The sequence below is a fragment of the Panulirus ornatus genome, chromosome 35 (genome assembly GCF_036320965.1).
Source record: "Panulirus ornatus isolate Po-2019 chromosome 35, ASM3632096v1, whole genome shotgun sequence".
In the NCBI taxonomy this organism is placed as follows: Eukaryota; Metazoa; Arthropoda; class Malacostraca; order Decapoda; family Palinuridae; genus Panulirus; species Panulirus ornatus.
Genome location: NC_092258.1, coordinates 11,653,424 through 11,670,869, shown reverse-complemented (window position 1 = coordinate 11,670,869; position 17,446 = coordinate 11,653,424).

Here is a 17,446-nt window from a genome sequence, read left to right as displayed (position 1 = left end):
TTAATTTTCCAAAAGAAGGAACAGAGAAGGGGGCCAGGTGAGGATTTTCCCTCTAAGGCCCGGTCCTCTGTTCTTAACGCTACCTCGCAAACGCGGGAAATGGCGAATAGTAAAAAAAAAATATATATGTATATATTTTTTTTTTTTTTTTTTTGCTTTGTCGCTGTCTCCCGCGTTTGCGAGGTAGCGCAAGGAAACAGACGAAAGAAATCGCCCAACCCACCCCCATACACATGTATATACATACACCTCCACACACACAAATATACATACCTATACATCTCAATGTACACATATATATACACACACAGACATATACATATATACACATGAACATAATTCATAGTCTGCCTTTATTTACTCCCATCACCACCTCGCCACACACGGAATAATATCCCCCTCCCCCTCTACGGTTTATGTTGACTATGTCCTATACCGTGGCGTTCCCCATAAATCATGTCAATCCTTTTCATCCTATACCATGCACACCTCTCATCTTCCTAAATGTTCAGATCCCAGTACCCCAAAATCTTCTATCATTTCAGCCTTCCATCTCCTTCTGTAGTCTTCCCTTTTCCTTGCTTCTTCCTCCTCCGACACACGGATCCTCTTAGTCAATCAGTCTTCGCTCATCCTCTCCATATGTCCAAACCATTTCAGCACAGCCTCTCAACCAGACTGCGCTTGCCACCACATTTCGCTCTTATACTGTCATTCTGTAAAACGAAAATTCCTCCTTATATCGCGTATTGTCCTTGGACATTCCATTTCCAACACATCCATCTTTTTCCTTTCTTTTCTACTTAAGGCCTAAGACTCGTATCCATACAGTACTGTTGAAACTAAAGTACCTTTCACACATACCAGTCTTTGAATAACCTCTCCTTGCACACGCACCTTAATGCAAACCAGAGCCTTCGCGCCCCCTCTCTCCCTATGACTCATTTCAACCTCCATGGTTCTATCCACTCCACTGTCCACTCCCAGGTCCTACCCATTCAGACACACTCAAACCACCCTTTCTTGCTCCCATGTTGCGCCTTATTACCTTACTTCACAGTCACTTTTCAACTCACTCCTTTCACTCGTTCCTAATCTCATGAACTCGCTTCTGGAGTTTCTCCTTTGTTTCTTACCCCAAAAGCTGTCATCGGGAAGCAACTGACACTTAATTGCCAGCATACTCTATACTTGTCCCCTCACATTAATCATAGCCACTCAGTCCATCAACAGATCAAACAGCCATGGTGATATCACGCACCCTTGACGCAGACAAACGAATGCTGAAAGGCCTGATTAACCAATCAAGAGCACTGTCAACCCATCTTTCTTGAGGAACTTAACTGCATTTTCAGTCCACTCATACTGCTTTGCCACTCTTGATCTTAAGCAAGGCTTCCACAACCTCCTTTCCTTCCACTAAACCGTTCATCTTCACTCTTTCGCTCTGCAAACCGTAACCTTATGGAAGATCTCAATAGACATACGATGTGTGAAAGGTACTATCTGTGACCAAGATGACTACACCTGGAGGTGGACCTCGAGCGGCCTTACCTGAGTGAGTAGCATTGCTGGGATGTTCGTCAGGACCAACAGTGGCAGAAAGGACACGACGGTGTAACCTAGCACCAACATCTGCCTGTTAGCTTTTATCTGCCAGCAGAAGGAGAGGTAATAAAAGGCGACGATGCTGTACACGACCGACGAGAGTATGATGAGCGTTATCGGGAGTCCTATGTAGTCATTGAGAATACGATGAAACTCGTGGAGTTGCATCAGTTTATTCCCAACTCCCTTTATGAGCACTTTCTTCTGTGATGGTTCTGCTTGATTTTGAGCGAAGATCTCTAGGGACGTTCTCCTCAGTACAGTTGGCCCGTGGGACCCACAAACACATTCTGTCTCAAAGAGGTCGCCATTGGTACTATCATTATGTGGCTCGGGATGCTGTGTTCCATGCAGACTGGACAGTGATGACTTAATGCCATCATATACGTCACACATAAAGTGTATGACCCAGTAATAGAAAGTCATTATAAATGAACTGATGAGAAAATACATTGTCACTTCGTACATGTCATTAACTGCAGACGGAGTTGGTGCAGCGACGAGACGAACAATATAAATGACTATAACGCAACCGTATCCCGCGAGGACCAGCGAAGCGGTTATCAAGACGCACACAGTGTGGGAACGTTTCCTTGGCGACACCTGAACATCCACGGAAAGTGCCTGAACTCTGCTGACGGTTTTCAGCGCCAGTGAACTCTTCCGCAGCAGGTAAACCATCAAAGTTACGACGGTTAAACACATAATAAACTTCCGAATTTTTTGTGCCACAATTAACGTGTTTTGATTGGTACCGAGAATTTCTACAGGTAAAGGTAACTCGATCAACGTATCCACAAGATAGCACAAGACGATGACAGCCATCCAACATGACCATAGGCTCCAACCTCTGCTCCGCTCGTACCCACATACACCGTGTTTTGGCGGGCGTGGACGTCCTTCCTCCGGGGCACACGAACGCTGCTCAGCTCCCGTCAACTGAAGAGGGATTGTCGAGGATACACAGGCTTTATTGACGCAGCGTCGGAATGGGAATCCTCCTAAGACCTTCAGCAAGAATAATGCTAAACGTAGAGGAATATTTTGTTTCTCCATGGTATATAACTCACACCAGTATATATTTCTCGTGTAATCAAGAAAAAAAGAACTGCTTTTGAATCCTTGGAATGATGTCTTTAGTCCAGGAGGAGAGTGAGAGGAGGTAGACAAACGCTCTGCTTGCACCAACTGCCGCCAACATGCTCACCTGTGTCAGCCTAGCTCGACGCCTGACGCCCCTCCCCTCAGCGGGTCAATAGTGTCAACATTATCTGCTGATAGATTGTAACACTTTACGGTAAGTGGATACGATCAATATTACTCGCGAGATGGAAAGTACTCTCCACCTATAGGCAGCACTCTACGTATGTCTGAGGTATCTGGCGATACGGAGGAGTTACTTTATAAGCATGAGGTCAGACTGTTGGTCCTGAGGCATGTAAAGTGGGTGTGCAACTACCATTGCTTACATGAAAGTGGGCTCAGCTGATCAACTCGGTATCGATCTCGTAATGTGGTGGTAAACATTGTATTCTTGAAGGGTGTGTTATATAGACAAACTGAGCCGTTCCGGTGCAGTCAGGCAGTATGAGTGATTCCAATAACCATTTTGCTCCCCCGCAGTCAAACAACATTGGACGGGATCCTTGGATGTGAGAGAGTGATTGCCATAATCATATTGATCCCCCGCAGTCAGACAACATTGGATGAGATCCTAGGATAAGAGGGAGTGATTGCAATAACCATATTGATCCCCCGCAGTCAAACAACATTGGAGGGGATCCTAGGATAATGGTTCAATTTGTACTAAACTAGGCTTCAATACTCTCATGTTCAGATATCTATATTTCATAGGCACCATAGATATATGATTGTTCATGGTTTGTTTCACGTACATGGAGCTTCAACGCTACTATCTTCATGACCTCATATAATGTTACTCGTCTCTTTTCTCGCTGTGGACTATATATAAGGTAGCACAGTTTGTCTGTCTTCTTAATTATTCGCTCTACATTGGCCGCAAAGTAGGCACACAAAGAAAGCGTCACTTGGTCACATCAACATTATTTTAAGTAACAGGGGATGCCAGTTCCATCTCTCTGCAGATGACACTTTGATGATAGAATAAATAAAAATGCAGAAAATGGTATTATTTTGCTGATAACTATTTCTTTACAAGATAAGTATAACGACATATTTTTGTTGGGTGAAGTTCACTGAGATTTTTTGGTCATTTATACTGCCTGAAGCTTGACTATATGTTGGTATACTGCCTGAAGCTTGACTATATGTTGGTATACTGCCTGAAGCTTGACTAGATGTTGGTATACTGCCTGAAGCTTGACTATATGTTGGTATACTGCCTGAAGCTTGACTATATGTTGGTATACTGCCTGAAGCTTGACTATATGTTGGTATACTGCCTGAAGCTTGACTATATGTTGGTATACTGCCTGAAGCTTGACTATATGTCGGTATACTGCCTGAAGTTTGACTATATGTTGGTATACTGCCTGAAGCTTGACTATATGTTGGTATACTGCCTGAAACTTGACTATATATTGGTATACTGCCTGAAGCTTGACTGTATGTTGGTTCCAACATAATTGCTACTTTGATATAGTGGTTTCTCTGAGTACGATCGACCCACCTTATATAAGGTGTGATTTTCATTTGACTTCCTTTCCCCTGTAGATTTCTGTCCTTTTATACTTAAAATTTAACCTGACTAGTGTGAGGGTAGAATCAGAATTTATATAGTCGGTTACATATAACAAAAAGATATTCTTTTAAATGGTAGTTTTGATACAATTAGGTCTGTAGCACGTAGATGTTTTCCTATACAACATATAGTGTACACGATATTTGTCTTAACATTGCTGATCTGCGCAAATCTATGTTCAAAACATTATGCACCAAAGGTTGCACACAAGACACATTCCCACTCACAGTCGCACACAGACCGACCTGGGCTGATAATGGCAGCCTGAGAACGAGCCGTTCCTTACAACAGCGAACCTCAACACTCATCTTCGCTCACGAATTCCTATGGTGTAGTGGTTAGCGTCATTGAGTACGATTCACGCATAAGCCCGCCCGAGTTCGAATCCTGGGCGCGGCAAGTGGCCTACAGCCATCCTTAGCTGTCAAAAGGTACTTGATGCATTCCATGAGCTTGTCCATTAGGAAAAATAGAAGTGAAAGGAGTTGGATGAATCTGTAGGTAAAGACAAGATAAAGAGCAACCATTGAGGTTTAGCCCCGATTTGGTGCGTAGCCAACCAAGACTTGCTAAAGCAGGTCAGTATACCCCCCACCCACCCACACACACACACACACACAGAGGTGTGTTTGTCAGGAGTGACGAAAAACATAACAAGGCGGGAAAAGGAGAGTTGGCCGGGTGGTCGTCCTGGAGTAGTAGTTGTTGTGAGGAGTGAGTTATTCAGGAGTGGTGTTTAAAGGGACCTTTTTTATTTTTCTATTTCTTTTTTTAAGGGAATTGTCTGTTGGAAGCTAGTGTGTGGGTGGATGGGATGGGGGTGTTCCAGGAGGGGAGTTATTCTAGAACCATTGTCAGGTGCTGATCGGTGTTGCTTGCCCGTTCGTTCTTCCCTAGGGAAGAGTAATGGGTTTGGTGAGGTTTATTGGGGAAGCTTTATACTTAATGATACGTTCATCTAGTTTTAAAACAATCTTCTTTTTCATATGGAAACTACAGAATGTTACAGATACACTGGTTATCATTCCCCTCTGACACTGTGAGTGATTTAAAGAAACACCGAGGCACCAAATGTGAGTGACAAGCAAAGACTTTGTCGTAATTTATGCATCTATTGAGGATATCCTGCTTGAGGGTAAGTCATATCCATAAGTCTCTCGGGAGATTGTGACATAATCCTAATCCAGGTGTGCCTGTGACATAGGCAGGAAGATAAGGTTTCGGAGCCTCTTCTCCAACTATCTTTTTTTTTTCTTTTTTTTATAACTCAGAGAACTGAAGATTCGACGTTTATCATAATGTGTATCAGAATTTTATTAAGTGCAACCAAAAGGTCGATCTGTACGAATTATTTATTTCATTTAGCAGATCTCCACAGCAACGTAGGAAGGTGTCTTACACAAGTCACCCATACGTAGAGTATGATCGAGTGTTTTGCCTCTCTCTTCCCTTCCTCCTCTCAATTATTCCTCGCCACTCCCGTGTATAGCAAGGTGGATTATTTGAGAGGAGAGCTGTCTTAAGGACGGGATGTCAGTCTTTACTGAATGGTATGTAAATTAGGGTCGTTGGCTTCCTCACAACATCAAATTCTAGGGAGGTGTAAGCATGTCATTTGGGGTCGTTGGCTCCCTTCGCGTAATCAAATTCTAGGGAGGTGTAAGCATGTCATTTAGGGTAGATGGCTCCCTCACAACATCAAATTCTAGGGAGGTGTAAGCATGTCATTTAGGGTCGTTGGCTCCCTTCACGTCATCAAATTCTAGGGAGGTGTAGGCATGATTCACAATTGTCAACCAATACTGAAGTTAATGTTGAAGAGTTGTGTTATTTTCGATGTGCCAGCTTACTTGAGGGGAAGATGGATATAGAGACAACCTTATGATTCATGAGAGTAGCCTTATGAATGGAATTCCTAGAACGTTTTTTCTCGTAGAAGTTTGATAAGTCTTTATTGGTGAGGAATGGCGAAAAGAAGCAGCTACACCTGGCAACTCCGCTCCAGGTGGTACGTCAGAGGTAAATGGACACGCATCCTCTGCAGCAGATACTCAGATGGATTCGAACTGCAAACGATAGACCCTCTCTCACTCATTAGTATAACAATGTATATATTCACATCGGGCTCTTGGCTGCAGGATAATTAAGCAGTGATCACTGATAAGATACTTTTCCTAAATAGACAAGTAGATATTGGTAGGATTTAAGATCCAGCTTCTTCGTGGTCAGGGTACTGTAGTTTCATTTATCTCTAACTTATATTCTTCTCAGTTCTTCCAATTGTGTATAATTCTTCGACTGATTGAACTGCCAGGAAGCATTGCTTTCTTCACATTCATGGCATCAGAGTCCTCAATGGGAGGGATCTCGATGCATGCCACAAAAATTGAGTTCGCTCCATTATGGATGATCCCAGAGGAGTCGAGAGCCTTTCTTTTGCCTCCGGAACCTTCTGCAACAAACAGTCAAAAATCCAACACGAGTGTTTTGATCGCCACAATCACACCGGAAAGACAATCGACTTCTTTTTATAATTTTGAACCTTCCCTCTATACATATACTGTTCCGTCCCCTGAGGGTCTTCCGCCCACGTTCTTATCCTTACTTCTTCCAACTGGACACGTCAACCTCCTAGCCTCCATACGAAATGTCAACTCTCACAGTTTGAAAGGGTTTTAGTGGTCGTGTTTGTGCAGCTTTCGTATAACCTTTCCTTGAGACCAGGACTACTTTGCCGGCCGTGATGCCTCCAGCTGTGCTGACCATGTATCAGAGCTCAGCTAGGCTGGGATGGAGTCTTATGTCCTTTCCATTAAAGCTCTATCCCCTTGATCATGGCTTGAAGCCCGTCGCCCCAGGGACAGAACGTATGGGGGCCATAAAACCCTTTCCTTCTCCAGAATCTCTCAGTCCATTTTCATAAGTTTGAGTCATCGCACAGTTGTTTTCCAGAGCATCCAGTACGCCTTTATCAGAAGTGTGCTGATAAAATCTTTCTCATCCATAATAACTGACGAAAAGTGTTTTAATCTTCCCTCCTCTGATCTACCCTGATCAACCTATGGTTAACTTTACAACTGATAAACCCGCTATTTTCTGCACCTCACTTCCTCTTAACTCTGTTCTGAATGATTTGACATCCATCCCCTCCGCCACCACCTTTTTGTATCCGTCAGGGCATTGTCTATAATGATGGGGAAACACAGGGTTCCCATCTTTGTTCTCTGTGCGACTTCAGGTCTGAGGAACTGGAAGGTGGAGATGATTTCCCCTTCGAGCGCGTACATCCTGACCTCGCTCTTTGAGGAAAGTCTGTGTGCCATGGAATAAAGCTCTTGTCCGAAGCTTAAGCTTACTGGGTTTGTTGACTGTTATGTTATGCCTGATCAGGTCGAAAGCTCTTGGGGGGAAGTTAACGAAAATGAGATTCTCAGAACCCAATAACAGCCACGCGATTTTCATTATGTTGGGTTCCTGGTCTTACTGACCATGGAATAAGAAAAACTCATGAAATCTTCTTCTACAACAACAACAACAACAACTACTACTACTACTACTACGACGACGACTACTACTACTACTACTACTACTACTACTACTACTACTACTACTACTACTACTTCTACTACTACTACAACTACTAGTGCTACTGCTGCTGCTACTGCTGCTGCTGCTACTACTACTACTACTACTACTACTGCTACTACTACTACTACTACTACTACTACTACTACTACTACTACTACTAGTACTACTGCTACTACTAGTACTACTACTACTACTACTACTACTACTACTACTACTATTACTACTACCACCACCACTGTTACTGTTACTTACTACGACCATTTCTATTACTAAAAGAATCACCAACACTAGTGAGTAAATGCTGTATGTCTCCCTCCGCCGTATCACTCGCCATCATATTCACAGTGGAAGGAGACATCACCAAACTCGTCTTCATTACGCCGTAGATAAATCTGAATTCGCGCGCCAATCCTGACAAACGCGCCATCACTTCGCCTTTGCCAAACACTGCATCCTGGGAGCCACTGGGCCTCCCACCCAACATTGCAAGTCAGAAAGAACGCGTCCTCACTACACTCTGGACACTACAGATCTTTGACATGGCCATGATTAGGGTATTCAATTGTCCTTGGCGTCTCTGCTCCCATAGCGAGATATAAAACATCTACTTGGATGGGGTTGTTATTGTGGAGGTCTGGGGTTGATATTGTGGCGATCTGAACGAGCCCAGGTGGAATCGATGATGTTGCAATGCCAGACTACTGCTACTCATGGACGAGGGGCCTCAAGTTGGCAGGAGGTGACGGTGGTGGGGGTGATGCTGAGTAGCCTCTTCCCGAACTGTTTGGTGAGTTGCAGGCGATGGTTGGGTAAGTTCCAATGTATCGGAGAACCTCTCGATATGTGGTGTAAGATGATGGACCGAGGATGAGAGAGATGTGTTAACTTTTCTGCATCATACCAAGTGGTGCCCTGTTGTGTGCTGGATAGGAAGGAAGATCAGGTGGGTGAGACACAGGTGTGTTTGAGTAGAATTAGATTGACCATGTGTTCTGGTGTAGGGAATATGTATTGCATATGTTTACATGCAGGTCTGTTCGTATGCATGTATGTATTATCGCATGTGATTACTATTTGTGTCTTACAGGGAGAGAGTTTTTTCACTTGTGTCGCTTCGTCTCTTAACCTTGTATGTAAATCTCGTATCTATACCCTGTGTATTGCACACACACACACACACACACACACACACACACACACACCAGCTTAAGCTAGGGATGAATTCCTGGGTAAGGTTTGGGTCGACTACCACGCCAAGGATTCGAACCCATGCGAGTCCGACCCTAGGCTGGCTCGTGCTGACTCATGGCCTGTAACGCTAACCACTACGTAACGCGCGCGCGCGCGCGCGCGTGTGTGTGTGTGTGTGTGTGTGTGTAAATTCATTTCATTTGCCATTGATATAAACGTCTCATCTGGCCGGATGTTAACATGTATACGTCTAGAGTGAGGTTAGCTAGAGTGGCGAGGTGTGTGACACATGTATCATCAACACAACTGTATCATCACAACAGTAACAGGTACACATGTATCATCACAACAGTAACAGGTACACATGTATCACCACAACAGTAATAGGTACACATGCATCATCACAACGGTAACAGGGACACACGTATTATAACAACAGTAACAGGTACACATGTATCACCACAACAGTAAGAGGCACACACGTATCATCACGACAGTAACAGGTACACATGTATCATCACAACAGTAAGAGGAGCAAATGTATCATCACAACAGTAACGGGTACACATGTATCATCACAACAGTAAGAGGGACACACGTATCATCACAACAATAACAGAAACACATGTATCATCACAACAATAACAGGGACACACGCATCATCACAACAGTAACAGAAACACATGTATCATCACAACAATAACAGGGACACACGTATCATCACAACAGTAACAGAAACACATGTATCATCACAGCAATAACAGGGACACACGTATCATCACAACAGTAACAGAAACACATGTATCATCACAACAATAACAGGGACACACGTATCATCACAACAGTAACAGAAACACATGTATCATCACAACAATAACAGGGACACACGTATCATCACACCAGTAACAGAAACACATGTATCATCACGACAATAACAGGGACACATGTATCATCACAACAGTAACAGAAACACATGTATCATCACGACAATAACAGGGACACACGTATCATCACAACAGTAACAGAAACACATGTATCATCACAACAATAACAGGGACACACGTATCATCACACCAGTAACAGAAACACATGTATCATCACGACAATAACAGGGACACACGTATCATCACACCAGTAACAGAAACACATGTATCATCACGACAATAACAGGGACACACGTATCATCACACCAGTAACAGAAACACATGTATCATCACGACAATAACAGGCACACACGTATCATCACGACAATAACAGGGACACACGTATCATCACAACAGTAACAGAAACACATGTATCATCACGACAATAACAGGGACACACGTATCATCACAACAGTAACAGAAACACATGTATCATCACAACAATAACAGGGACACACGTATCATCACACCAGTAACAGAAACACATGTATCATCACGACAATAACAGGGACACATGTATCACCACAACAGTAATAGGTACACATGTATCATCACAGCAATAACAGGGACACACGTATCATCACAACAGTAGCAGAAACACATGTATCATCACAGCAATAACAGGGACACACGTACCATCACAACAGTAACAGAAACACATATATTATCACAATTGTATCAACACAACAGTAACAGGGACACATGTAACATCCCTAGAGTACCAGTGACACATGTAACTGAACCATGTAATATCTAAAGTCGCCCCACTAGATGGATGGGAGACAAAATATGTTCCTCGCCTACGTCGACCAATATTTTCATGAGGAGAATGTTTCCCATTTCTTACAACATCTGTGCACATTGACGGTAAAATAGCGGATGAATATTCACACTCATGCAAAACAAGAAGGTTGGCCCACCTAACTAGGATGGTTCATAATTTCGGTAAAAGAAAGAATTACCTGTTATCTTAGCTCGAAGAGCGTCCATGATTGTAATCACCACACTCCTTAGTGAGATGGAATGTGCTGCTCTCGTATTACTTATGAAAATGGTGTCCAGTATTCGACCGTCCTTGGATGTACTACATGACATCACATTTTGTGATGTACTTGACCGGATTTCTTAGCCGAACGGTACTGAGTGGTTAGCGTGAGAAACGCTCCAACTTGGAAAACAAAGCGGTTTTCGGCCCAGCCTTGTATTTACAACCTAAAAATACATTCTTTAGCTGATATATATATATATATATATATATATATATATATATATATATATATATATATATATATATATATATATATATATATATATTTTATACTATTCGCCATTTCCCGCGATAGCGAGGTAGCGTTAAGAACAGAGGACTGGGCCTTTGAGGGAATACCCTCACCTGGCCCCCTTCTCTGTTCCTTCTTTTGGAAAAAAAAAAAAAGGAAACAGACTAAAGAATGGCCTAACCCACCCACATATACATGTATATACATAAACGCCCACACACGCATATATATATATATATTATATATATATATATATATATATATATATATATATATATATATATATATATATATATATATATATATATATATTTAGGGAGAATAAAAAGATGTTCTGGAAGGAGGTAAATAAAGTGCGTAAGACAAGGGAGCAAATGGGAACTTCAGTGAAGGGCGCAAATGGGGAGGTGATAACAAGTAGTGGTGATGTGAGAAGGAGATGGAGTGAGTATTTTGAAGGTTTGTTGAATGTGTTTGATGATAGAGTGGCAGATATAGGGTGTTTTGGTCGAGGTGGTGTGCAAAGTGCGAGGGTTAGGGAAAATGATTTGGTAAACAGAGAAGAGGTAGTAAAAGCTTTGCGGAAGATGAAAGCCGGCAAGGCAGCAGGTTTGGATGGTATTGCAGTGGAATTTATTAAAAAAGGGGGTGACTGTATTGTTGACTGGTTGGTAAGGTTATTTAATGTATGTATGACTCATGGTGAGGTGCCTGAGGATTGGCGGAATGCGTGCATAGTGCCATTGTACAAAGGCAAAGGGGATAAGAGTGAGTGCTCAAATTACAGAGGTATAAGTTTGTTGAGTATTCCTGGGAAATTATATGGGAGGGTATTGATTGAGAGGGTGAAGGCATGTACAGAGCATCAGATTGGGGAAGAGCAGTGTGGTTTCAGAAGTGGTAGAGGATGTGTGGATCAGGTGTTTGCTTTGAAGAATGTATGTGAGAAATACTTAGAAAAGCAAATGGATTTGTATGTAGCATTTATGGATCTGGAGAAGGCATATGATAGAGTTGATAGAGATGCTCTGTGGAAGGTATTAAGAATATATGGTGTGTGAGGCAAGTTGTTAGAAGCAGTGAAAAGTTTTTATCGAGGATGTAAGGCATGTGTACGTGTAGGAAGAGAGGAAAGTGATTGGTTCTCAGTGAATGTAGGTTTGCGGCAGGGGTGTGTGATGTCTCCATGGTTGTTTAATTTGTTTATGGATGGGGTTGTTAGGGAGGTAAATGCAAGAGTTTTGGAAAGAGGGGCAAGTATGAAGTCTGTTGGGGATGAGAGAGCTTGGGAAGTGAGTCAGTTGTTGTTCGCTGATGATACAGCGCTGGTGGCTGATTCATGTGAGAAACTGCAGAAGCTGGTGACTGAGTTTGGTAAAGTGTGTGAAAGAAGAAAGTTAAGAGTAAATGTGAATAAGAGCAAGGTTATTAGGTACAGTAGGGTTGAGGGTCAAGTCAATTAGGAGGTGAGTTTGAATGGAGAAAAACTGGAGGAAGTGAAGTGTTTTAGATATCTGGGAGTGGATCTGGCAGCGGATGGAAACATGGAAGCGGAAGTGGATCATAGGGTGGGGGAGGGGGCGAAAATTCTGGGAGCCTTGAAGAATGTGTGGAAGTCGAGAACATTATCTCGGAAAGCAAAAATGGGTATGTTTGAAGGAATAGTGGTTCCAACAATGTTGTCTGGTTGCGAGGCGTGGACTATGGATAGAGTTGTGCGCAGGAGGATGGATGTGCTGGAAATGAGATGTTTGAGGACAATGTGTGGTGTGAGGTGGTTTGATCGAGTAAGTAACGTAAGGGTAAGAGAGATGTGTGGAAATAAAAAGAGCGTGGTTGAGAGAGCAGAAGAGGGTGTTTTGAAATGGTTTGGTCACATGGAGAGAATGAGTGAGGAAAGATTGACCAAGAGGATATATGTGTCGGAGGTGGAGGGAACGAGGAGAAGAGGGAGACCAAATTGGAGGTGGAAAGATGGAGTGAAAAAGATTTTGTGTGATCGGGGCCTGAACATGCAGGAGGGTGAAAGGAGGGCAAGGAATAGAGTGAATTGGAGCGATGTGGTATATCGGGGTTGACGTGCTGTCAGTGGATTGAATCAAGGCATGTGAAGCGTCTGGGGTAAACCATAGAAAGCTGTGTAGGTATGTATATTTGCGTGTGTGGACGTATGTATATACATGTGTATGGGGGTGGGTTGGGCCATTTCTTTCGTCTGTTTCCTTGCGCTACCTCGCAAACGCGGGAGACAGCGAAAAAAAAAGAAAAAAAAAAAAAAAAATATATATATATATATATATATATATATATATATATATATATATATATATATATATATATATTCGAATACTATGTAATTGAATACCCTTGGTCTCACGTTGGTGAGCAACGGTGTCTCCACTGGTCATTTCCCATCAGAACAAAGCGCTAGGCAAGGTTAGTTTCATTTCCGGGGACGTGGCAAGCTTTGAAAGAATGAAGCAAATTTATAAACGTTTGAACTACTCATGTCCAGGAGAAAGTTATCTAGACGTCGTGCGAGAGGCCTTTGTTCTAGATAATTGCTGCTCTAACACCTGCTGGTCACGGGCGAACAACAATTGCTCCAACACCTGCTGATCATGTGGGCACAACTTCTGTTCCAGCACCTGCTGATCATGGGTGCACAACAGCTGCTCCAACGCCTGCTGATCATATGGGAACAACAACTGTTCCAGCACCCGCTGATCATGGGTGAACAACAGCTGCTCCAACACCTGCTGATCATGTGGGAAAAACAACTGTTCCAGCACCCGCTGATCATGGATGAACAACAGCTGCTCCAACACCTACTGCTCATGGGTGGACAACAGCTGCTTCAACATCTGCTGGTCATGGATGAACAATGGCTGCTCAAACACCTGCTGACGCGGATGAACAACTGCTATAACATTTGCTAGTCATAGCTGAACAACAGCTGCTCCAACACCTGATCATAGCTGAACAACAGCTGCTCCAACACCTGCTCATCATAGCTGAACAACAGCTGCTCCAACACCTGCTCCTCATAGCTGAAATATTAAATGCGACTAGATTGTCATCAAGTGAATGATAAGTCAGTGGGTCTCCTGTTGTCAGCAAGCTATGAACACATGGGTAATATATGTGCTGGGGGCAGGTGTTCCGCCTGGCCTACCGGACTGCCACGGACAGACTTGAACAACTGTGATAAATGTAGCGGACAGAAGCAAACGTCCAGTGGTGGTATCTGTTACGATTGTGTGAACAGAATAGGACCCTGAAAGAAAAGAGGATTCGAGTCAGTTTGCTTATGATTATACACAAAAAGAGATTTTGTTTGACATTAAGTCTTAAATGAAACCTGGTGATTGCAATCAAACACGTAAACTGGTGATTGCTAACAAATGCAAATGATATAAAACGTTGAGCAGCTTAACCTTAATAACTAAACTGCTCTTAGAAAATAAAGTACAGTTGAAGTCATAATGCGACAAACAAGTTGTATTAATCAATGATACAGTTGGTTATATTGACAGTGAGGAGAGGAAGTAGCAGCTTATGGTGCTACACGAGAGAGGATGTTGGCTCACGCTACGCCGCACTGTGTCACATTCGGCTGGCTGGGGCGGCGACGCCTGGGCTTATGACTATGTCCGGGTTGCTGGAGGAGGCCAGCCAGTGTGGCTGACTTGCCCGCGCGCCCCCCAACTGATTATTCAGTCTCAGTCGTTTTCAGGCGCTGGAAGAGGACGTTGCTATGGCTGGAGTAATTGTCGTGGAGGAAAATATGGCGAAGGAGTCATCCTGAGTAGCAGCCGTTGCGTCGTTACAATGAGCGTTTGTGTTGTGAGTCTATGCCTAACGCCGCTTGGGTATTCCAAAAAGAGGTGGGATCAGTGCTATGATCAATGGATGTTATGATGTTCATTTCTATCCCCGAATACAAGCACTGTAATTTTATTGAATTTAAGATGGCTGTAGCAATTGATCCGGGTTGGAATCTTAGCTTAGGAATTGTCTTTCTTCTACTATGAAAATCAGTTGGTATCAAGTTTTTCGAACTTTCTAGTTCAAGTTTGGTATCATCTGCCTGTGTGTAAAGGCTCACCGACTGATACCAACTGAATCTGTTCCAGGAGAGACACGAAACGCAGCTGTTTATGCAGGCGACAGATGTAAGTGACGTGTGTCTTGACGTGAGCAGGTGTCAGTATAAATGGGTCTTGGTTGAGTGTTGGGTACACACGAACGTCATGATCTACGGCTGTAGGGCAACGTGATTTTCCCCTCCGCTGCAACCCAGTTCGACTCCAGTCCTGCCATATCCACAGTGTGATTAATATGGCGAAAAAACTATAGTCCAAAAAAAAAAGCTGTGCTCTCGAAGCAGCTGATGTAGCTAGGGCTGGTGCAATGACACCCACAATCTCAAGGGGTAATGATTGGTGGAGGTGGTCGCCAAACTGGCGAGGATCCACGTGTGGCGTGAACTCCTCTCTCTCTTAACCAATCAACCACGTATCCTTCGGCAATCTATGCAATTGTAGTCCCACACCAGCTGCCTAGCCCTCCTCCAGACACATGATGTTACGCCGTAGTCAACACCACGCGGCTGCCTACAATGTCCACCAGGCATGAGGGTCGCTGGGGTACATTTCCCACCGGCCAGTTTACCAAGAGCAAGACTCGTTGAAATGATGTCATTCCTAAGTCTCATTCTGCCCGCCATTACAGCCTACCTGAACTCTCGCTGTTTAAAAGTAGATCGGCCATACATTTCGGCCGGTTACTTGTCAAGGATACACTGGCGTTCAATGTAGGTAAGGATAGCAAGGCGAAAGGATCGATCGGCGGAAAGAGGAGAGTAAGAATGAAGACTTTGTGACAACAAGTGGGAAGAGCCCGCTTAGAACGGCTCGTGTCGCTCATATTATTAGCTGGCCTTCCCCATGCGAGCTGGTGGGGCATGGACGAGGCTTCGTCTAGCACGGTTAAGAGCATCCTTTCCAAATGGGGTTTATCCCACTAGCCTTTCTTGTGGGTCAATGGAGAACAAAGCCTTGTTTTGCTGTCTGTAGAGACTTATCCTAAGCCTTAGGTGCAGAGATGTAATGATGATATTCATTAGCAAACGTTTTTAAATCTTCTGGTAGCCTTTCAGGTACCAGTTCGCTAGGAATTGCAGTGGAAGACAAGAGAACTCGAGTGGCTATGACCACCTTTACCTTGTTTCCACTGGAAGTCGGCTGGACAGAGCTTCAAGGGCTCCGAGAAAATGGACCTCAATATTGTGGTATAAACTTTGAAGCATATTATTGTTGAAAGACGGAAAAGCTCTTTGGAAATCGGTTGAATTCGTTTAAGCACTCCGTGGTGTAAGGATCAGCGTTCCTGACAGTGAAGCATATACGGGCCCCCTAAGGTTCGATTGATGGTCGCGGGAGTCGGTTCACAGTCAACCCAGCTGTTCATCTTTTCTTAAGGGACGGCCGATAACTTGGGTATCTGAATTAGGCTAGGGTGTAATATATATATGTGTATATATATATATATATATATATATATATATATATATATGTATATATATATATATATATATATATATATATATATGTATATATATATATATATATATATATATATATATATATATATATATATATATATATATATATATATAGAAGGAACGGAGAGGGGGGCCAGGTGAGGATATTCCCTCAGAGGCCCAGTCTTCTGTTCTTAACGCTACCTTGCTAATGCGGGAAAAGGCGAATAGTTTGAAAGAAAAGATATATATAACATAAATGAGGTGGTCCTAATTAGGGCACTCAATCACCCGTGCTGTCAATTAAGGTTAGTCAGTAGCTGAAATCTATGGCAATACTGCAGAATACCCACTAGTAATACTTCCAGTGGAATGATGATCTTGCATTTAAAAGCGTTTAGGGAGGGAGACCCTAATGAATGAGTTATACATATTTTTTACGATGATCATCTATAAGTCACAGACCTATTACGTCTCTATAATTCACAGAACTATTACGTCACTTTGCCCACAAGCGTCCTATTATCGTATATAGTCTCTAAACAGCTAATTGGCGAGGATTATTAAGAGTGAAAATTCGTAATTTCTC